This window comes from Rhipicephalus microplus, chromosome X (genome assembly GCF_043290135.1).
Source record: "Rhipicephalus microplus isolate Deutch F79 chromosome X, USDA_Rmic, whole genome shotgun sequence".
Classification (NCBI taxonomy): Eukaryota; Metazoa; Arthropoda; class Arachnida; order Ixodida; family Ixodidae; genus Rhipicephalus; species Rhipicephalus microplus.
In genome coordinates, this window is record NC_134710.1 from 14,260,164 (window position 1) to 14,284,153 (window position 23,990).

Sequence of the window (23,990 nt, forward strand, 5' to 3'; positions counted from 1 at the left end):
CAATCGGTGCATCTCTCAAAGCTGTAACTCGGCATAAATGACAGAAATGTGCAAAGGAACGTGCCCAGAGAATTTTATTGACATCCATTGACCTAAACAAAAATCGCCGGAGTTGGCCTTTAAGTTGCTACGTGTGACAGGGGTATTAAAATAGGGGGAGTGTCGTCCAAAGCGCCGGCTCCCGCGATGGCCTTTTGCGGTGAACTGCCACGCCGCTGCTGCGGCGGACTCGTTAAAGTTGCTGTATATGCTACCTAAAAGTAGCATATACAGTAACTTTAGGCACGGCCGCTGGATCGTGCGCTTTGATCCAGCGGCCGTGCTTTAGGACTCGTTAGAGTGCCTCGATGCGCGTGCCACCGAGGCGAACGAGCGTATTGAGGTACTCTAGAACCCGTGGGCTTTCCGCGCCCGGAAGCGCGCGAAAAGCTAGGGGCGTCTGCTACGCGCTGCAGTTTTTCGCGATGTGTTTCCACATAGGGCACATGAAGTCAACTTAGCTTTAGTAATGTGGTGTGGGAAGGAGCTTCATAATTATCATCAGCCTGTCAACGTCCACTGCAGGACAAAGGCCTCTCCCATGTTCCACCACTCAACTCGGTCCTGTGCTTGCTGCTGCCAGTTTACACCCGCAAACTTCTTAATCTCATCTGCCCACCTAACTTTCTGTCTCCCCCTAACCCGCTTGCCTTCTCTGGGAATCCTGTCAGTTATCCTTAAATACCAGTGGTTATCCTGCCTACGCGCTACATGCCCAGCCCATGTCCATTTCCTCTTCTTGATTTCAACTATGATATCCTTAACCCCGGTTTGTTCCCTAATCCACTCTGCTCTCTTCTTGTCTCTTAAGAATACACCTACCATTTTTCTTTGCATTGCTTGTTTCGTCGTCCTCAATTTAAGCTTAACCTTCTTTGTAAGTCTCCAGGTTTCTGCTCCGTAGCTAAGTACCGGCAAGATACAGCTGTTATATACCTTCCTCTTGAGGGATAGTGGCAATCTACCTGTTCCGATTTGAGAGTGCTTGACAAATTTTCGGCCTCAATAAATTTTATCGTTTTCTACATGGGCAGGCATTCACATTGTTTACGGACCACCAACCGCTGATCTTGGGGCCAGGAAAGCAAGCTCCATCTTTAGCGGCCATTCATATGCAGCGCTGGGCTTCAATATTGGCTTCTTATCGTTACGACTTGAGGTATAGAAATTGATCTGAAATGGAAGTTGCAGATGCACTGTCGAGGCTGCCTATTTCAATTTCAACCGTGACGCAGGGACAGACACCCACGCTGTTTTTGAAACAACTGCACTGACTGCTAAGGACGTCGCTATGGTGGCCAGGGCTTGACGTAGAAAGGGCAGTAAAGAGGTACAGCATTTGTCAAGAGATGCAAAACAGCGCTCCTCTTCCCCCACTGGAGCCATGGCCATTTCCCGTTCGATGCTGGCAGAGAGTGCATGCGGATTTTTTCGACTTCGAAAAAACATTTCCGTTGTGCATTGACTCATTTTCAAAGTGGATTGCAGTGTTTTTTTTACGTACTCAACTACCGCGGTGAAGACTATTGAGCGTTTGCGGAGCTTGTTTGGTTCTTACGGATTCCCTGAGCAAGTGGTTCCCGATAATGGTCCCCAGTTTTCTTCGCAGGAGTACCAAGACTTCCTCGATGCCTACGGTATCCGGCGTGCCTAGAGCCCGCCGTACCACCCGGAGTCCAATGGGGCTACTGAGAGAACAGTGCAAACCGTTAATAGGAGTGTTCGCAAGCAGCTAATGCATGACAAGGGGAGTAACAGCAGATCCCTGAAGGAGAGTCTGGACGACTTCTTGCTGGCGTATCGGACCACGCCTAACTCGGCAACAGGCAAGTGTCCCGCCGAATAGTTTCTGAAGCGAACGCTGCGCACGAAGTTGTCCTTACTGAAGCCATCGTTTCGAGACGACATGCAGAGAAAGCAAGAAATGGTGAAACGGCAGTGTGATGAACGGAGATCGACTTTCCGTGGGTGTACGTGAGAACAGTCAGGCAAGAGAAGGTATCGTAGACTGAAGAGCGACTGGTGTGGACACTCAGCCCTGTGACCCATTTTCTCGGTATATTTCTCTCAAAAGCTGTACACAGTTGTCATCTATGCCCACTTCCTTCAATATGCCCCACAAAATTTCCTGAATAACGTTGTCGTACGTCCCAGTGATGTCCAGATAAGCTATGTATAAGGGCCTGTTTTCTATTTTCGATATTTCAATACCTAAGTAAGAACAATCTGGTTATAGTATAACCGCCTGTCGATTTAGAATACATTCTGAAGTTCTCCCAAAATGTTATTTTGTTCTGCCCACGTTTATATTTTTAATTTTACTGTCGCATCACCAACCTGTATAGCACAGATGTAATAGTTAGTGGTCTATACGAGCGAATGTTAACCTTTTCTTCCTTGCCTTTATAGATTAAGTTCATTCTACTTTCCCGCCAAGTGTCTGGCATTTCCTTCTCCTGTAATCACTTTTCTAAGTGAGTTTGTTAATGAGGAATTTTTTCTGCTGCCTAATTCCAATTGAGATTCCCAAGTACTCGGTTGCACTCTTTTTCATAGTTTTACTCTCCGGGAAAGTCCCTTGGGCGACCTCTTTAAACGAATCTGCTGTTACTTTCAGATATAACCTAGTGAGTCATACCCATCTAATTTCTTTCCTCTTTCATCTGCCATATGTTCTTGCATTGTGGCAGACTTCCTACCTAGCGCTTTTAGGTGGTTCCAAAATATTCTAGGCGCGGCCTTTTTTTTTCACGAATATCTGTCATTCAGCGTTCACTCGCACCTCTGATTTTCGCCGCAACCGATTTCTGCACAATGGTTTTTAAATACGGTAGTCTTTTTAGGGACCTTAGACGCAAAAATTTTGGTGTGTCTGTTTGTCTGTACATTTGTTTGTTCGACCACCCCCTAACGGTACCTTAAACGGCACCAAAGTGACTAAACGATACTCCAAACGGTCGACACCATCCGCAGCACCCACCAATCTTGCTCAAGGTTCAGCGTTCATACTTGTGCGATTGTCAATTAAAACGCAATCATTGCGCATATCTGAAGCACCATAACAGCGCGTCAATATTATATGTGTATTTTTTACTAGAAAAGGCATGCATAGGTAATTTTAAGGATCATAGCCTTTATAACGCTGCGCTGGCCATGCAACGCTTGCACGACACGGGAAGTGTTTCCAACGCTTTGCTAAGGAGACATGGTGATGGCACCTACCCGTCACCTTGCGTTCTACACCTTATCACCTCAGAGACGGGTGCGCACGGCGCGTGCCCCGTTTTCCAGGAAAACTGCCAGATAGCGCTCATGTCTCGCGTACGTGTGACGCCACTTGATGCGCTCGTTCGCCTCCGCTGCACGCTCGAGGCACTCTAACACAGCGCCTCCAAAATACCATTCACCGATTTTCTTGCCGAGAACGTCAAATAAACGTTTTGTTCACTCTCCAGACGCAAGACTATCGTCTTTCGACGGCATTTGCGGTGTAACATGCAGATACGGAGCCAATATTTTATTTATTTCTCCTATTTGGTTGACTTCATCTTGTGACGCTTCTCCCTTTTGCCTGTCTGTGCTACCGTGATGCCTCACGTCGCTTCTCAATCGCGCTTCCCATATTTCTATGTTCCACCAACTTTTTGGCTTTCCAGCAAGTAGTTTTCTTCTCTTTTTCCACCTCTCTTGCCACTGAATGTAAAAACTCCCTATACTTGGAGTCTTTGCCCGGTAGTTTTCCTACTTCGTCCCCGACTCTTGCGCCTATATTTGTTATCTGTGTGTCATTTGAATCCGAGCTTCCAAACCCTGATTCTATGTTCATACTTTGTTTTATATACCATTTGCAATGTTATGCGTTTATGATTACTACCCAAGCTGTCAAAGCCTTCCTCGTGTATTCTCATCTCTATAAGTTTGTCATAGATTCCCTTTGTCATAAGACAGTTATCAATGCTCGATTGCCCGTGTTCAGTCAGTTACCCTTAATGACCAGTACTTATCCTGCCTACGCGCTACATGCCCGGCCCATGTCCATTTCCTCTTCTTGATTTCAACTGTGATATCCTTAACCCCGGTTTGTTCCCTGATCCAATCTGCTTTCCATCGCTCACTGCGTCGTCCTCAATTTAAGCTGAGCACTATTTGTAAGTCTCCATGTTTCTGAACCGTAGGTAAGTACCGGCAAGATGCAGCTGTTATATACCTTACTCTTGAGGGGAAAGTGGCAATCTACCAGTCATGATTTAAGAGTTCTTTCCAAATGTGCTTCAACTCATTCTTATTCTTCTACCTACTTCAATATCGTGGTTCGGCTCCGTGGTTATTACCTGTCCTAAGTAGATGTAGTTTTTTACAACTATTACCTCTTACACTATTACTTTCCGGAGCCCTCTACTACGGCGTCTCTCATAATTATATGGTGGTATTGGGACGTTACAGCCCACCTATCAAATATATTACACTATTACCTATTTCGAAGCGCTTTTTTCTTCCGAGGTTGTTGTACATTACTTTAGTTTTCTGAAGATTAAGACCTACTTTTCTGATCTCCTTGTCGAACTCCGTAATCATGAGTTGCAATTCGTCCCCTGAGTTACTCAGCCATGCAATGTCACCGGCGAAGCGCAGGTTGCTAAGGTACTCTCCATTAACTCAAGCCTAACTGTTCCCATCCTAGGCCCCTGAGAACCTCCTGTAAGCACGCGGTAAATAGCATTGGGGAGATTGTATCCCCCTGCCTTACATCCTTCTTGATTGGTATTCTGTTGTTTTCTTTAGGAAGCACTATGGTAGCACTTGATCCTCTGTAAATTTCTTCCAGAATGTTTATATATGGTTCGTTGATGCCCTGATTCCGCAGTGTCTGCATGACTGCCAATATTTCTACTGAATCAAACGCCTTTTCATAATCAATGAAGGCTATAATATGTACAGTGGTTGGCTGTATTCTGAGCATTTCTCTATTTCCTGATTGATAGTATGAATGTGGTCGATTGTTAGGTAGCCTGTTCGAAATCCTGCTTGTTGCTTTGGTTGATCGAATTCTAATGTGTTGACTCTGTTAGCAAATGCCGTTGTAAATAGCTTGTATACGACGGAGAGCAAGCAGGCTGATTGGCCTGCAATTCAAGTCCTTGTCATCGCCTTTCATATGTATTAAGATGATGTTAGCATTATTCCAAGATTCTGGTACTCTTCCTGTCAGGAGATACTTTATAAATAGGGGGGAAGGGTGGCTAGTTTTTCTAACACAATCTTTTCTCCGTCTTTCAGCAGATATGATGTTATCTGATCCTCAACAGCAACTTTGCAATTCGCATTTCTTCCAAGGCTTTCCGGCCTTATTCTATCATTACTGATGGGATTCCATTTGGGTTACATTTAGTCTTTATATGAGGGAGCTTTAGAATAGCGCACCGCGAGCCCTTGTGGTGTGGTCGCTGCCACTGGGCATGCGTCGTAACGTGAGTCGGCGTTCACGTTCATCGACCGCACGCAGAAAATCCGAAATTGCGTGCGGTAATGGCGGCCCGCATGTGGCCCGTAAGTGGTGGTTTCGAGGCTACGGTGTCGCTGCGATCATGCGTTGAGGTTCGCAGCAGGGAAAACTCTATTCTAAAACTCTTATGGCGCCCGCTTCGCCCCCAACGCCCGCAGCGCTTGCAAACGGTATTCGATAGCTCCCTATTAAGGTCGTGGTTGTCGCGGTAACAGTACAGATCGGATAGTTAAAACGCCTTCGCCATTCTAACTATCCTATCCATATTGGTAGTTTGCCGTCCTAGTCCCTTAGTGCATACATCTGGTTTTTGCCTAGCCCAAGTTTCCTCTTCACTGCTTTGACGCTTTCTCCGTTCTTGAGAGCGTGTTCAATTTTCTCCATCTTATACCTCCTTACATCGGAAACCTTACGCTTATTAACCAACTTTGAAAACTCTGCCAATTATGTTTTGCTTGTTGTATTTTAGGCTTTCATGCCTTGACGCTTCTTGATGAGGTTCTTCATCTCTTGGGACAGTTTGCCAGTGTCCTGTCTAACTACCGTACCCCCAACTCCCACTGCTCACTCTGTTAGCGGCTGCGGTTTTTCACTATACCCCCTGTGAAAAAGTTCCCCTGAATGTTTTTTTTTGTTACTAGCTATCTTGGACGACCAAGGGCCCAGGGGCCTCCCCCCCCCCCCAAAAAAAAAAAAAAAAGCTACTGCGCGTCTTGCAAGTCGCCAAGAGAGAGAGATAAAGATGCAAGGAAAGGCAGGGAGGTTGCCCACCTGATGAACGAGCCTCCTATCGAAGTGAATTCCGTCTCGTTGAAAACCACCGCAACTATGCACCTCTCTGTTTATTTGCACTGCCTTAAACTCTTTCTCTCGACTCATCTGCTACATCTCTCTGTGTCAACAACCACTCTTTGCAGGTTGCCTTCACGCACCGGTACCTCCGGTATAGTGCATACCGCTACCTGTACCTGAGAGGAACTGGTGCGCATGTCATCAAACCCACTCTAAGGCGAAATTACCCGAAAAAGGAGTAACGGAGCCTAATAGGCCCGCGCGATTAACGGATATACCGTTGAGGAGCAACCACAGAGGGAAGCGTGCCGCGCGAAACCAAGGGATGAACCGCCCGGGGATTGCAGGCAGCGCGAAAAGCGTTGCCAAAGAGACCAGCCCTTCCTCTCCTCCTCTGCTGGCTCAGCCTTTCGCCGTATTTTGCCGGCGACGGTTCGCGTTGCGTCGCGCTCGGAGTGCTCGACCACGGCCGCCTGGATTCGATGATCTAAGAATTACGACGTGGTGCTTCTGTGTACGCTTGGATGACCGCGGGCTGCTGCTTTTGCGTTTCGCTGCACCCATGAAGTCTGGAGCAAGTCTCGACACGTCACGCCACGCTGTATATCTCTGGCTTCAAGATAGTCACGACCAACACACGACAGCAACAGTTGAGAAGGCCAACATGGCGGCCGAGAAGACAACAGGCCTACCGGATATATACTTCAGTCCGACTCAGGACAGAAAGCAGCGCTGGATTCTAAGGGAAATAGGTTATCATTCTTTATTCTACTCTACTTGCCGTGTGTGCGATACGGATCGCGCTTGCCGGCAACGGACTCGATCGTGTTGTATATGGCACGCACGAAATGCATCGCGAAGGTCAGCTTCGGCGTCTGCAGTTCGCCTGCGCTTTGCGACCGCCTGGAAATCGGTCGCCATTGCCGTCGGCCTCCCGTACGCTCGCTCGTCGAGTGCTCGCCTGTCTTCGCTGCCACGATGAGCTCCGGACTGACGATATTGGGCTGAGACCTCGTCGCTGTGTTGGGAGTCGTCGAAAACACGTTGCGGGTTCTCGTAAAGATCTTGGTTGTAGTATGTCGCGAGCTGTAAGTGCACCAGCACGGGCTGGTGGGGCTTTCGCTTGCGTCGGAACTCACTGAAAATTGGTCGCCATTACTGTTGGCTTTCCCGTCAGTCGGTCGCAAGCAGCTCGGCGCCATCCGTTGGCCGCGGCGGCGGACTTGCGTTTGCGCACTGCACTCGCTCGAGTTTGCGGAAAAGCCCCGCCGCGGTGGTCTAGTGGCTAAGGTACTCGGCTACTGACCCGCAGGTCACGGGATCAAGTCCTGGCTGCGGCCGCTGCATTTCCGATGGAGGCGGAAATGTTGTAGGCTCGTGTGCTCAGATATTGGTGCAAGTTAAAGAACCACAGGTGGTCGAAATTCCCGGAGCCCTCCACTACGGCGTCTCTCATAATCATTTGGTGGTTTTGGGACGTTGAACCTTACATATCAGTCGAGTTTGTGGAAAAGGGCTGCATTACCGTCGATTTCTTCGGCGCTAGCTCGAAATTAGCTCGGCGTTGTTCGTGGCGGCGGCCAAGCGTACGCTGCTCTCCTGTTCGAAGTTCGCTGGCGGCAGACACTCCGCGTGCAGCGCCGTGCTTGGTCGCGCGTTCGCTTGCTCGAGCTGAACGACGTCGCTCGCTTAGGACTCTTCGACTTGTTAGCGGCATGGTGGTTCACCGAGTTGTGGCTGCGGCCGCCACTCCTAAGCTGTTGCGCTACGGGGATCGAAATGAGTCTTTGACGTTGTGTGACATCACGGTGAAATTATTAGCATGTCATATCCCACATAGGTTTTCACTTCACCTTGCACGTGTTTCTCATATGCATTTGTATTCATCCTCTGTCACATGTGACTCACTATTTTACATACTTATTGTTTAGCCGTGGGCACACACCGTGCTGAAGACTGTGTCGCTGGCGTCTGTGATGCCTGTCATCCATCTCCTTTTGTCAGAGCAGCTTCAGAAGGACTGTGCGAGATGTGAAGGTAAAATTATTTGTGTGTCATATTTTAATGCTTGTTTTTATATTAACGTGCACGTACTTGTCATATGCTTGCATCTTCATATTCTGTCACATGTGTCTAACTATTTTTACTATAATGTTGTACGTGCAGCCGTGGGAACACAACAGGCAGAAGGCTGCGTGCGCTGGCGTCTGCAATGCCTGTCATCTATCGCTTCCATCGAAAGAGCTCTCCTAGGAGTGAACAAGATTTGACAACGAGACTGGACTAGTACACTTCACCATGAATTCACTTAAAAGAATGGGGAAACTTCATGTGTATGTAGAAAAATAAATTATTTCGATATCTCATGTTGTCTTTCGTTGTTGCCGTGACTGTGAAAGCAGTTGCACATAGGTAGGTGGCTAACTACTTTTTCGCATGCTCTTTTCTGCGCGATCGCATGCTCTTTTCTGCGCTCACTGCGCAGAAAAACAGGCAAGAAAAGTACATGCCTGGCGGAAAATAAACAAAAAACAATGTTTGAAGTGCGGACAAAAAGTCCATCCGATTGGAGTATTTGAGTGGATCAACCGTTCGTCCGGCAAGGTGCAACTCTGAGGATTAACGGTTGCCCGCTAAGGTGTAAATGTGGAGATTAACAGTTGCTCTATAAGGTGAAAATGTGAGGACTAAATGTTAGTCCTTTGAGGTGAATTGTTGGACTAACAGTTACTCACTAAGGTGTAAATGTGAGGACTAAATGTTAGTCCTTTGAATTGGTGTGTGGGGACGAACTGTTAGACCCAGTACCTTTAGTCCTTAAAGGGATTAATGGTTGTGGCAGCCCCATTATTCCCCAAAAGGATGAACCACACACCCTTTTAACACCCTTTTGCCTTAGAGTGCCCTTTCGCCAATGTGGTTGCTGTGCTGCTGATTCGTCATTCAAGACATCGTTTAGACCGCCCGCCAAGTTATCACGCGGTTTCGCCCATTAGCTTAAGTTGTCAGTTTTGCTCTCGCTTGCCTCATCACTAATTCCAGTTATGTACTGGGAACGTCCCTATCAAAACCCTCTCTTCGCCTCTCACCCTCTCTTTGATTGCATCTGCGAATCTATTTAAATTCGAGTCCCCGGTGATTATCACGTGCTCTGACTTTTCTGTTAAGAGATTGGCCGCTAGGGGTCTTGGAGTGCAGCAGCACTTCGCTTCGGCTCCGTACCGCGACAGCGAAAATTGCCAATCGCTGGTATCTCGAGTGCTCTCAACAACACGAACGCCTTCATACAGGTGAGCGCTCTCCACTAACCCCTCTTGAGGTTTCGGCGAGCCCCAGGAGGGCCACCAGGCCCAAAAACGAGGCCCCGTCGCGCCACCGCCGTGCTAGGCCTTGCGACGCGTCGCGCCGCAGCCTCCTCACTTTAGGCCAGCATGGAGGTTCGAGTACAAGGCACGGACATGGACCCAAGCCAGTATGACCCTCGGGACTGGACCCAAGTCATCAGAGCCCAGGCAAACCTCCGGGAAACACGAAACGCGAGCCACGGTACGAACGCCGATCCTTCTGTGCGAGAGACGCCGAGCCAGTCGCGCGAGACTCCGCAGACCGCCACAACTCCCGGGCTACAGAGCTCTTCGACGCAGCTGCGCGTTCTCCATACAACCGCCCAAAAGATCAAGCAACTACTGCCCCTTCCACCCGACGGATTTAAAGTGGTGTTCCGCTCCCAGGGAGGCCTTGACCTTACGACGCTCCAGCCACGCTACCTCCTCACCGCCCTCATGCAGGCCGCTGCGCTGACCGACCCATCTACGCTGACCCCCCGGATTCACCCTGTCAATAACACTTGCACAGTGTCTGCGGTGAATGAAAAGGACGCGCTCAAGCTTGTGCAGCTACAGCACATCACCTACAACAAGCATGAGTATGCCATGACGGCATACATCGCACCCCCCGATGGCTCAGTCAGGGGTGTTATTACAAACGCCTACTGGAAGGAATCACCACAAGAACTACTCGCGGACTTGATCTCCCGCAACCCTCACGAAACTATACTAGACGCTCGACGAATGGTACTCACGCGATCGATTCTCATTACCTTTGGACAAGCCACCGTCCCACGAAAGATTGTTTATGGTGGAGGACTGCATCTGTGCACGCCCTATACACCAAAGGTCGAGACGTGCAGTAACTGCCGGACCATAGGCCACCGCACGGATGGACGCACAGGTGCCCCAGATGTGGCCAATTACACCCGAAGGAGGCAAATCCAACGTGTACTCCAGTCTGCATCATCTGCGAAGGCCCACATTTGTCGGGGACCCGGGAGTGTAAGCACCGGCACCTACCTAAAGTAACCAGGCCCAAGTCACCACGTGAACCACGATCACAGGAAGGAGTAGACCACTCACTACGCGGTGCAAGCACCAAACGCTCTGAGCCACATGCCGGCCAACGCAAAGGGCAGTCGAAGAGTTCCGACCAACCTACATGGGCGGACAAGCTGAAGACGCCCAATGGGACCAGACCACCGGCAACCAACACTCCGCCTGCCCCGGACCCCCGTGACCAGGAGCTCCGGGCCCTGCGTGTGGAGGTAAGCCGTCTCACGACCCTTCTAACACAAAGCCCTACTCCCCCCTCACCTCCTTCGCAACAGCGATCCCCAGAACAAGTCACCCCACCCACTGCGCAGTCACCCAACAGCCCCGCCACACACTCCTCACCCCCCCTTAAAAAGAAACGCAGCTCAGACTCAGTCGACGATTATCAGGCTGACCTAAGAAACTTGGAAGCCAAATTTGACGCCAAATTGGTAGCGTTGGAGGCGCGCATCGAAGCTAAATTTTCAACGATAGTCGAGCAGCTGTCTACTCGTTTTGAGCAACAGATGGATGCACTATTCACACGCCTAACCCAAACTCTAGAAACTAGGTTTACGCAATTTGAGACCCGCCTTCAGAGGCTCGAAACTACCAGCTCATCACATGAGGGGTCTTCTACCTACATCTCACACACACCTGCTCCTTCTATTTCACTTCCACTACAGCAACAAAAACCAATCCTAGCTCCGCCCACGCTCCAGTATGGCGGGTCGTGATACGTCTACGCACCTATCACTAATCCAATGGAACTGCCGCGGCTTTCGGGGCAAGCGCGCACCGCTGCAGCTCTTAATACCTGCCCTCCCTGCCATACCTAAACTTCTTTTGTTACAGGACACGCAACACCAAGCCAAACTTCCAAGTTACCATGCAGTACACTCAGACCCCACTGACACTCCCCGAGTGTCCACACTTATTCATCGCACCCTTACCTACCAAGAACACACAATCACCTCCTCCACTCCGTGCGTCCTCATAGAACTCATCCCCACGAAACTTAACACACCTCCGATTTTTATAGCCAATATCTACCACACCCCACGCCAGGCCATGGCCACTCTCGATGCGCTATTGCAGAGAATTCACCGCATCGCGGGCCGAAACCCCCTACTCATAGGCGGCGATTTTAACTCTCAGCATACAGACTGGGGTTATCGGTACACCACAGCACGGGGTCGCAGGCTTTGGACTACCATTCAAGACTTGCGCCTCACTACACATAACAACTTTCTCACACCAACCCGAATCGGCAATAGCGTAACAATGGACACTAGTCCAGACATCACACTCAGCCGTTCTCTCAAAGATATCTCATGGTCTCGTACACAACACACACTTGGAAGCGACCATTATATTATCGCCATACAAATACCTCACACACCACACAGACCTCGACTCCTCACCCACAATCTGATTCGCTGGGACGCTATCCGATCCACTCGTCGGGAACTCCCCAATACCCCGATACAAGACATTGATCATTGGGTCTCATCTCTCCTAGATGATATAACCGCACACACACAAAAGATTACCACACCACCCAACACCCCTACATTGGACACTCGCTTAGCCCACCTCTGGGAGGCGCACCACAGCATACTGGAGAGATGGAAACGACAGAAACATAACAGAACGTTAAAACGCCGACTGGCTACGCTACAGACACAAATAACTGCGCACGCCGAGGAGTTGTGTCGTTCCAACTGGGGTCAGGTGTGCAACAGCATAGCTGGCAACCTCTCTACCAAGTAGGCATGGCACCTCCTACGGCACCTTATCGACCCTACACACTCACGCACAACATCACAACATCACATTACACGCCTACTTCACAACTCCACGCTTTCCCCGGACACCCTTCTGGACCAACTACGCACAACACACACGGCACCCGGCACCTCCTCTCCTCTCCCGCCCTACACGGGAGCCCCGAATGAAGCCCTGGACAACGACATATCGGAGCAAGAGGTCCGTATGGCCCTCCAGAACATCCGAACAAGCTCTGCACCGGGGAAAGACAGGATAACTAACTCCATGCTCCGTAATCTGGATGATCAATCGATTGCACAGATTACAGATTACTTTAATAAATGCTGGAAGGAAGGCACCTTGCCGCAATCCTGGCGCCATGCCAAGATTGTATTCATCCCTAAACCTAACAAACCCCTTACCATATCAAACCTCCGCCCCATTTCACTCACATCGTGTCTCGGGAAGCTTCTCGAGCACGTTGCTTTAAACAGACTGACTCAACACATGCACGACCACAACCTATACCCGCACAGCATGGTGGGCTTCCGCCCGTGTCTCTCCGCCCAAGATGCCATGCTTCAACTGACGCACGGAATTCTTGATCCTCTCATCCCCGCTCATACTAAAGCCGTCTTGGCCCTGGACTTAACCAAGGCCTTTGATCGAGTAGAACACCGAGCGATCATGGCGGCTCTCTCCCCCCTCAATGTGGGCGTTAGTATGTACGCCTACATACAAGCCTTCCTATCAGGACGCACGGCCGAGGTTCATATGGGCCCCCATGCGTCCCCTCCATATACCCTCAGTGGTGTAGGCACTCCGCAAGGTTCGGTCCTTTCCCCTTTTCTCTTCAATGCCACACTCATTCCCTTAGCCCGTGCTCTTCACAATATCCCTCACCTTCACCACACCCTCTATGCAGACGACATCACACTGTGGACCACCCACGGTAGTGATGGCGACATAGAGGAAACCTTACAAACCGCCGCAAACATTACACAACAACACGCACAAAGCATTGATCTCTCCTGTTCCCCGGAAAAATCTGAGCTGCTTCTCATACGCCCTTCACCACGTACTCTTCCCACTGCCCCCATCACCGTTACTCTGGACGGGCGCCCTATCCCAGAGGTCGACACAATCCGAATCTTGGGCCTTCACATCCAAAATAACGGCCGTAACACTTTCACTATCCGGAAACTCAAGCGGGTGACGGATGCGCTCTCGCACCTCGTCCGCAGAGTTTCTGGAAAACACTATGGCATGAAGGAACACGATTTGTGCCGTCTCATTCATGCCTTCATAATGAGCCGCTTCCTTTATACAATCCCGTATCTCCGACTTCGACAAGAATAGCCACCCTGGATGCCATGCTTCGTAGAGCCTACAAGGTGGCCTTACACCTCCCCCCTAACACACAGACCACTAAACTTCTTCAGCTTGGGCTCCATAACACCACAAACGAACTCATTGAGGCCCACAGACGAGCGCAATACACTCGTTTAGCTCACACTTTAACCGGACGCTACATACTTAACACCCTCAATATTCACATACCAGCAGCCGACCCCACACTTCTACCAATCCCCCGACCCATACACACACAGATAATAGTTAAACCTCTCCCAAGAAACACCCACGTTACCTACCATTCGGCCCGCCGCAAGGCCCGTGCAAAGGCTCTCCACAAATACTACGGTTCTGAAGAGGACGCCGTATGGGTGGATGCAGCTTGCACGGGCGACGACGCGGCAGTTGCAGTCGTTGATCGCACACTCCAACCCATTGCAACTCTCCACCTTCCTCCTGCATCCACCCCGGAATCCTCGGAAGAAGCGGCGATCGCGCTTGCCCTCGCACACACTGATGCCCGGTACGTCCTTTCCGACTCGAAAACCGCGATCCTAAATTTCGCGCGAGGACGAGTCCACGAGAGCGCTTTCAGAATTCTCAGCTCGCCCACCAAAAACCCGGCCCGCCATGTGGAGCTGATCTGGGTGCCGGCGCACTCTGGAAATCCCGGCAACGAAGCCGCCAATGACCACGCCCGAGGTCTCATCAACCGGGCGGCGGCGGAATCGGAGTCGGGCTCTTCCAGGGAGCGCATGCATTCGTTCAACGAGATCACCCAGTCATATCGCGCCGAACGCCAGCTATACCCACCACCCCACCGATCCCTGAAAAATTTTCACCAAATATTATGGCGTCGCCTTCAGACCCGCACCCTTCCCTCCCCCTATTTTCTTTCCCGCATTTACCCGGGAGCGTACGCCCCGTCCTGTGCTCAATGCACTCACCCCCACGCTACCATTACCCACATTCTCATGGAATGCCCGGCGGACCCTCCCCCGCGGGGCCCGGAGCCACTGACCACATGGGAGGAATGGGAGACCTTGCTGCGCTCGACGGACCCGGCCAGGCAGAAAATCGCCACTGACCGGGCCGCCCACGTCATGGAACTGCATGAACTCATGAACGCATAGCGCAATGGGGTCGTGCGGGGACCCTGGGACGTAAGTGCCCAAATCCCTTGGTCTAATAAAGTTTTACCTCCTCCTCCTTTCTGTTAACGCGTCCCGCACCTAGGGGTTACTTGCGCTTGTCCACCGGCTCTTTTGTCCCTTCCCACGCCCACAACTACTTTGCGGAAGCTGGGTCTTGTGACCTTTGAACAGATAAAACGCGTTTTTTTCGAACCTGTTTCCTTTTCCCCGCCGTTCTGGGTGCCGGTGCCCTAGCGTTCTCTCCATCGGCTGCTACTTTGTCCTTCTTGCTCACCTTCGCTAGTGTCCCCTCGGCTGACCTAAGTCTTTCTCCCATAGCTTTCGTTTTGTCTTGCTCTGTAGCCAACACAGTCTCCAGCTCGGCAATTCTCATCATTAATTCACTATGGGCAACCATCATTTTCTCCATTTTTTATCTCAGCCTCACATTGTCTACACTTGTCAGCTTCATCTGCATTCACATCGGCACTGCCCTTCATTTTCAAACCCACCCCGCATCCTAGTTCTAGTACACTGTGCCGCATCCTGAACATTTTAGTCTTTTTCACCATGTCTTTTGTTTTACAGTCGTTTTGACATGATTTAAACAGGGTCCGCGAGTAGCTGAATAGTCCCACTCGATAATTGCAACGACGCGGCGCACGAGGAACACTGCGCTAAGTATGAAAAAAAAACTATAAGCTCTACTAAAGTATGTGTGGTCGGTGTCTTTGCACTGCAAACCGTGGTGGCGGGTAAAAAAAACACAAACAAAAAAATACCAGGTGACTGACCCCCCTCCAAACAGCTATACAATGTAATAAGTGAAAAAAAGAAAAAAAAGTAGAAAGAAAAAACGCAAAGTTGGAGCGGTGTAAGGGGTGGCCACGTATCTGACGCGTCCGCCACTTTTGCAGCACACCACCCCAACTTTGCGTTCCTTCTTTCTTTTTTTCTCTCTTTTTCCCCCTCTCTGAGAACAATTTCTGAGGCAGCGATTATCATCAGGGACACCCGCCACCACCAGGAGATGACGTCACCACTAACCCCTTTAAAACTAACACACCAAGAATGACATGGCGCCTTTGAAAAAGATAGGCCCTCTTATCGAAATGTCGGCCATCCAGTCTGAGGCACTTCCACTGTTCACCCTGATTATCTCACAAGAAAGTTTAGAGGGTTCTAAAATTTTGCAGCTGCCCTTTTATGGCTTTTATGTACTTGTGCCAGCCACTGAGCCCCGTTTCTTATCCCTTCATTGATAATAACAGATGCTTCCCTTCCACAGCTTAGAAAGATATCTAATTTTCTTTCGACATCATCTGTCGGTTCACCCCACGGTTTAGCATGTCTGTCTTTTCTAGAGGCTTCCTGACGTTTTGCTATAGTTTTCTTAACTTCTTCTGGGTCTGACACGGCAGCGCCGCGGCGCGGGAGTTCACCGCGGAAGGCCCTCGCACTCCTCCGATGTTTTAACGCGGCGATTTGGACACTCCCCATATTCTAGGCCACTCTAGCAGTACTACTAATTGTGGTGACTTCACGCAGTATCCTGGCAAATTGTGATGACGTCAAGCTCCAAAACACAAGAAACTGGCACTTGCGCGTCGTCCTCTCGATCGTCTGTTCGCACCGTGTGGTCACTGTCATCTAGCGCACCTGTGAATCGACCTAGCGGAATCTGGAATATAGTGTACAGACACGCGAAAACAATAGATACACTTATCAGAGGGCAAAGGAATCGTTTGATGTCGAATTTGTCACCATAGCACCAGTATTTTGCCCTGTGAATTGACTTGCGCCAGTGAAACGGGGGACAACGGTTGAAGTTCCACCGATTCCAGTCCGATCTGGCGCTTCATGAGGCAAGCGTGGGCCGACCTCGTTCACCGCGGCCGAGCGGGAGACTGGACGCCAACGAAGCGGAGTTTACTCTGTTCGCTCCGACGCATACACGAACAACATGCAGTTGCTAACCGACTTCAAAGTGTTGACGAAGAACCTACGCCTGAAAAAGCGCTGGACTCATGGTGAGATTCAGCATCCGAATCGGCGTGCGACGGCGCACGCGGCGTACGATGATTCAAGACACATGGGGAGAACGAGCCATCAGCGCTTGGTCTCCGCCTACATACGACACCTCGGCTTGCACTCTCGCAATCATCGTATCCTCCTTATTAAGCACACAATAAACAACCTCACGCAGCTATGCTTCGTTATCTGATAACAATGCCAACAAAGCAACTTCGCGAGCGACAAACATCGCCACAGCCCACATTCATTCTCGACTCCGAGCGCATAGGCCCAGCAAGGGCGACGTTCTCGGTAGCGCCGCTCGCTTTGCAACGTGAGCTCATTGTTCAGCGCTTTTTGCCAACACGATAAAAAATTGTGCTCCTATATGATGCTTTTACACGTGCAACTGGTTTTCTCGGTGGCCTCTATGTAAAGAACAAAGGTGGGAACGAAGCGGGCCGGTTCACCGAGATGGTCGGTGCCACTGTTCGTTTACCTGTGAAATGGCCTGTCATCACGGCTCGATATCCCTTTGGTGGATCGGAAACGAACGTTGCCTTGCAGAAATAGTACACTTCAACAATAACTTCTTTTTATCGCGGGGTATTTCACATCATAAACAGTTTATTTAATGTTTTTAAAGTCACCTTTAACAGTGATATTCACAAATACCAGAGTGATCGGGGCGGTGAGGAAAAAAACCTTGACAAGCGCCCACCAGTGGCGCTATTTGTCGCGCTCACACGCGGATACGGCTGTTGGCACGAACAGCCATACGGCAGATCGCATCCGAATTCGCACCTTGTATTCAGCACATAAGTTATGCCATCCAAACGTTGAGCCTCCGTGCCGTGACACTCGCCACACTTGTGGCGCACAGCAGACGAACGAAGAAGTGACGTGCGCTGACGAGTATGCAGCACGTAAACTTGCGCGTATACATACTACCGCCTGGTGGCGCTGCTCATACCATGTCGAACCAAGACATATCGGGCCAAATACGAAGGGGTAGACACGGTGTGCAGTGCGTGTGGAGAGGAAGAAGAAACTGCCGAACACTTGATAATGTTCTGTAAAGGGCTGCACCCTGTAGTTCAGGTTGATGGCGCAGAGTTTTTCAAAGCACTGGGGTTTAGGGACAGTGAGGGCAAAATAGACTTTAAGCGGGTAGAATTAACTAGAAGGAGGTTATCCGATTGGTGGCTAAAGTCAAGGCACGAGTGAAAATTAAACCCTTCCCTGCAGAGTACGAACCCTGAAACTCATTATTTAAAGAAAAAATATACCTAGTTTTTTGGTTCACTAAGTACTACGGCTTGGTGGCGCTAGCCACCACCCGATCTAAAGGGTACAGCCATATCCATCCATCCACCCATCCATTGTGGAGCGTCATACCATGTCGTGGAGGGTCAGTTCGGACTGGCACGGTGGATGGACGTGTTTTTTGAGCGCTCCCGATTGACTGCGCAGATATATTGTTTTGCATGTTTTGAGCTTGCCTTTATAATTGTAATGCAGCAGTTAAAATCTTTCTAGCGCTTATTACATTGTACGGCTTTTCCAGGGGACAATCACCAGGTATTTACTAGTTTGTGCGTGTGTGTGTGTGTGTTTGTTTCTTTGTGTTTTTTGCCACCACGTGGGGGAGGTGCACGTACATTGAACACGCAAATTTTTGTAGTATAGCTTAGACTTTTTCTTTTTCGTAGGGCAGGGATCGTGTTTTGTAATTATCGAGCGAGACAAGTTATAAGGACAATTGGTGTCATAAAGACATGGTTAAAAAGGCTGTAATGTGTTCATGATGCGGAGTGAGTTTGAAAATGGACCCAAGTGCAGAAGCAAACAGAGAGGAGACTGACGCGAAGTGTAGGCAATGTGAGGTCGAAGAAGAAAAAATGGAGAAAACGATGGTTGCTCAGAGTGAACTGCTGTTGAGAATCACCGAGCTGGAGACTGCGTTGGCGACAGTGCAAGAAAAAAAACTAGGACAATGGGAGAAAGGCTGAGGTCTGCCGAGGAAGCACTAGCCAAGGTGAACAAGGGAGCGGCCCATGGAGAGAACAGTAGGACACCGGCAACCAGAACTGCGGAGAAGAAAGAGCTAGCAAGTTTGGAAAAAACAGGTTCAGCCGGTTCGATTGTCGCAAGGCCCAGCTTCAGTGAAGTAGTGGTGGGGCGGGGAGGGGACAAAGCAGCCGGCGTCACAGATGCAAGTAACCCCCAGTGCAAGAAAACCCAGTGTGGTGCGGACACGGTTCTACGCAGTGTGGACTCATTTCTGTGTGGTGTGGACACTTAGTGAGGAAAAACGTGAACTCATTGTGTAAGTGCTGTGCTATGTACATATGTATAGCCTTGTGTTTGCTACAAAATGTCGGATGTTGACTTTTGTGCAAGAGAAGAGGAGCAGCCGGCGCCATGCATTGGCACCAACCTCTCCTTACATACATTTAATAAAAAAAACCCAGGTGCAGGACGCTCCAGCTGAAAAGTCACAGCATCTCATAATTGCCAGGGACTCGAATTTAAATCGATGGGCAGAAGCAATCAAAAAGATGGTAAGAGGTGACAAAAGGGTTGCAGTAGGGACGTTCCAGGGACGCAAGCTGGAAGCAGTCATGAGGCAAGCGAGCGCAAAACTCAAAACTACAGCTGATAGACGAAACCTCGTGATAATTTCAGGCGGTTTAAACGATGTCTTAAATGTAGAGGACTAGTGACCACACTGGCGAAAGGGGTCGATGACATGCGCGCCACCTCTCCTCTGGTGCAGGTAGCGATATGCACGATACCGGATGTACCGTTGCGTGACGGGAACCTGCAAAGAGTGGTTGTCAACGCAAACCAAGAGATATGGCGGATGAGTTGAGAGAAAAACTTTGAGGTGGTGGAAATAAACAGAAGGGTGCATAGGTGGGGTGGTTTTCAACGAGACAGAATTTACTTCGATGAGCGCCTAGGTCATGAGGTGGGTTGGCGACTTGCAGAACGTGCATTAGCTTTTTTGGGGGGGGCACGCGGGCCCTTCGTGGTTCAGGATAGGTAGTAACGAGGAAAACAACCAGGGAGACTCTTTGACAGGTGGTATGAACAGATACGATTCCAAAGTGGCACCCGTATCTAAGATAGGTAGAGTCCGGGGCAGAAATAGACGTAGCCACGAGCACCGAGCCAATTCAGACATAGGGTATATTAACATGCAGGGTGGTAGGAACAGGCTGAAGTGGGAAGAGATCGAAGAACAGCTAAAAGAGGGGAGGCTGATGGTATACGGTTTTGTAGAAACACATCTTAGGGACATGGAACAACCTCCTTACAATCCGGGCTGTGCGTGGGAATATGGTAATAGAACAGAAGGCAGCAGAAAGGGGGGTGGCATTGGGGTATTCATTCATAAAAGTACAGACTGGCAAAGGGTCAAACAGGAGTGCAAGGAACATTTATGGCTAAAAGGAAAAGTGGCAGGGCAAATGACACTCCTTGGTTTGGTGTACTTGTGGACGGGAGTAAAGGCCAGAGAGGAAAACCAGGCAATGGTAGAGTGCATATCAAAGGACTTTAAGGAGTTAGGAGAAGAGTGTGAAATAAGTACACTAGGGGATATGAATGCGCACATAGAAGATATAGATGGGTATACCAACCCAACAGGCGAAATGATCATAGATATGCGTGAAAGACATTATTTGATCATTTGCAACAGTACCGAGGAGTGTGAAGGGCAAATAACATGGGAGGTAGGAAGGCTGCAGTCGACGATATATTACGCACTGATGTCACATAGGATGTATGATAAGCTCAGGGGAATGCACATAGATGAAGGTGGCTCCAGAAGTCTGGGTAGTGATCACAAACGTATCAAGCTAAGTTTTGGAAGAGCAGTAAAAGCGGGAAGGAGGCAAGATGAGCAACTATAGATACTTTTTATTCAGAAAGGCAAATAGAAATAGCTAATAAAAATTGAGAGTTTAATCACTGAGGATAATAAAACAGTGTGGACATACACGAATATAATTAGACTGTTTGAGCTAGAGTTTGCTAGGGCACGTGGGAAGTCACTCCGGAAAAGAAAACACAAACCCAAGAGTTGGTGGGATGAGGAAGTTAAGAGAGCCATAGCAAAACGTCAGGAAGCCTCTAGGGAACACAGACATGCTAAGCAGCGGGGTGAACCGACAGATGATGTTGAAAGAAAATGAGGAATCTTTCTAAGCTGTAGAAGGGATGCATCCCTTCTGATCGATGAAAAAATAGGAGAAAGGGGGCTCAGTGGCTGTCAGAAGTACATAAAAAAGATAGAAAGCCAGCTACGAAATTTCGAAACCATCTAAACTTCCTATGAAATGAGACGAGCCTAGAGCAGAGGTTTATAACTACAGCTCAAGGTGCTAGGCTAGATGGGGACGAAGCTAGCGAATATATAAGAAGAAGGGTGACAGAAAAAAATCAACAAAGAAGTGCTTTATGCACCACAATAGACAAGGATGAATCAAGTGGCGCAATGGCTCCATTTTCACAACGAGAGTAGGAAAGGGCTGAGAAGAGGGTTCCTAGTAGCACATCAACAGGCCCAGGTGGCATTCCAATTATGCTGATAAAAACATTAGGTCCGAAGTCTAAGCAGGCTTTGAGAGAGGCAGTGAGCAAAATAGTAATCGATGGTGAAGTTTCTGATAAATGGAAACTTAGCAGGCTGAGCATTATCTATAAAGGAAAGGGGGACAAAGCTGACATAAACAACTACCATTCCATAACAGTGACATCAGTGGTGTACAGGCTGGCGATGCAGATTATAAAGGAAAGACTGCAGGCATAGATAGAGGATGAGGGGGTGCTGGGGGAACTGCACAATGACTTTCGTAAACACAGGAGCTTGGAAGACAATCTGTTCGCACTGACGCTGTGCATCGAAATAGCAGAAAATGAACACAGGTCCCTGTGGCTAGCATTTTTGGATATCAAGGGAGCGTACCATAGCGTGGTTCAAGAGGACTTGTGGGGAATACTGGACACACTAGGTGTGGAAGATGGAGTCACTAATCTTTTAAAGTATATCTATAAAGGTAACAAGGCAGTTATAAAGTGAAAAAAAAACAGGTATCCAAGCGTACAGAAGTAAAACGTGTGCTTAGGCAGGGGTGTCCTCTGTCACCCTTGTTATTCATGATGTACCTACAAGGATTAGAGGACAAATTAGAGGGAAGTGGACTGGGCTTCATTCTCTCTTTCGTCAAACAAGGAAAACTCATATAACAGGCACTACCAGCATTGATGTACGCAGATGATATAGGTAGTGCTCATGGCTGACAACAAGGAAGATTTGCAGAGATTGATGGACATCTGCGGTAATGAGGGAGATAGGTTAGATTTCAGATTCAGTAAGGAAAAATCAGCAGTCACGATTTTAGTGATAATGAAGGTAGTGAGCTTAGCATATAGGAGGTCACGCTAGAGATAACAAATAAATACAAATATCTGGGCGTATGGATAAGCAATAGGACAGAATACCTAAGGGAACACGAAATATACGTGACGACTTAAGTTAACAGGAATGCAGCGGTGACGAAAAACAGGGTACTGTGGAATTACAATTGGTATGAGGTTGTAAGAGGAATATGGAAAGGGGTCATGGTTCCTGGTATGACGTTCGGCAATGCGGTCTTGTGAATGAGATCAGAAGTTCAAGCAAGATTAGAAATTAAGCAACGTGGAATAGGTAGGCTTGCCTTAGGAGCACACGGGAATACACCAAATCAGGGAGTACAAGGTGATATGGGATGGACATCATTTGAGGGCAGGGAAGCTAGCAGCAAGATAAAATTCGAAAAGCGATATAGAGAAATGGGGGAGGAGCGTAGGGCTAGGAAGGTATTCAGCTACTTGTACATGAAGAATGTCGATACAAAATGAAGGAATCGAACCAGAAAATTGACTGGTAAATACTTAAAAAACAGCAGGGGGCCAAACCAAAATAAATTATCGGTTTAGAAGATGTTGAAGGAAGCTGAGACCGATATGTGGAGAATCGGCATAATTAAGAAGTCCGCACTAGAGATCTATCAAACTTTTAAGCAGGAATTGCCAAGGAAAGGAACTGTGATAATACTCGGGGTAGTTCTCTACTGTTTGAGGCCAGGACAGGAGTATTGCGAACCAAGACATATCGGGCCGAATACGAAGGCGTAGACACGGTATGCAGTGCGTGTGGAGAGGAAGAAGAAACTGCCGAAAACTTGATTATGTTCTGTAAAGTGCTTCACCCTATAGTTCAGAATGATGGCGCAGAGTTTTCGAAAGCACTGGGGTTTAGGGACATGGAGGACAAAGTAGACTTTAAGCGGGTAGAATTAACAAGAAAGAGGTTATCTGATTGGTGCCTAAAGTCAAGGCACGAGTGAAAATTAAACCTTTTACTGCAAAGTACGAGTCCTCAACCTCACTATTTAAAGGAAAAAATAAATCTAGTTTTTTGTTTACTAAGTATTACGCCTTGGTGGCGCTAGCCACTGCCCGATCTAAAGGGTACAGCAATATCAATCGATCTAATCCATCCATCGTGACGTCAGGGTACAATAGGCACCGAAACCAGCCTTTTAAAAGCATGCTGTAATCATTTTTTTCTTCAGGGCGCACCCACGCTTCTCGGTATGTTTTCTACGCTCTCAGGTGCTTGGCCTATCATCTCACGCAAAAACAAAACAAAGCAAACGATAAGTGAAAAAGTTTGTCAGTATAGTAACGTATGCTGTCGGGCTAGTTGGTGTGTAGCTGTGTAAAACATCATTGGTGCAAACAGGAAAGAAGACGAAAAAAGACACAGAAAAGCGCACTCTGAAGAGACACGAATGTGTGCCTTTCGTGTCTCTTTTTTCGTCTTAATTCTTTCATGTTTGCGCCAACGATTTTCATGTCAGTACCCCCTTAATCAACAGTTTTTGCCGTGCGATCCTAATTCGTTCATTTTTCAGGCACATTGCGTGAGACGAACTAAAACGAACAAGGAATATAGAAGTGGCTGTC

The 23,990-nt window shown here is 48.7% G+C and overlaps 1 long non-coding RNA gene across 1 annotated transcript; it reads left to right on the forward strand.

The window, feature by feature from the left end:
* Positions 1-355: 355 nt before the first annotated feature.
* On the forward strand, positions 356-8,700 carry LOC142777438 (uncharacterized). Its single transcript, XR_012888092.1, has 2 exons — positions 356-8,371; positions 8,501-8,700. It is a non-coding gene; the product is annotated as an uncharacterized LOC142777438 (long non-coding RNA).
* Positions 8,701-23,990: the final 15,290 nt, after the last annotated feature.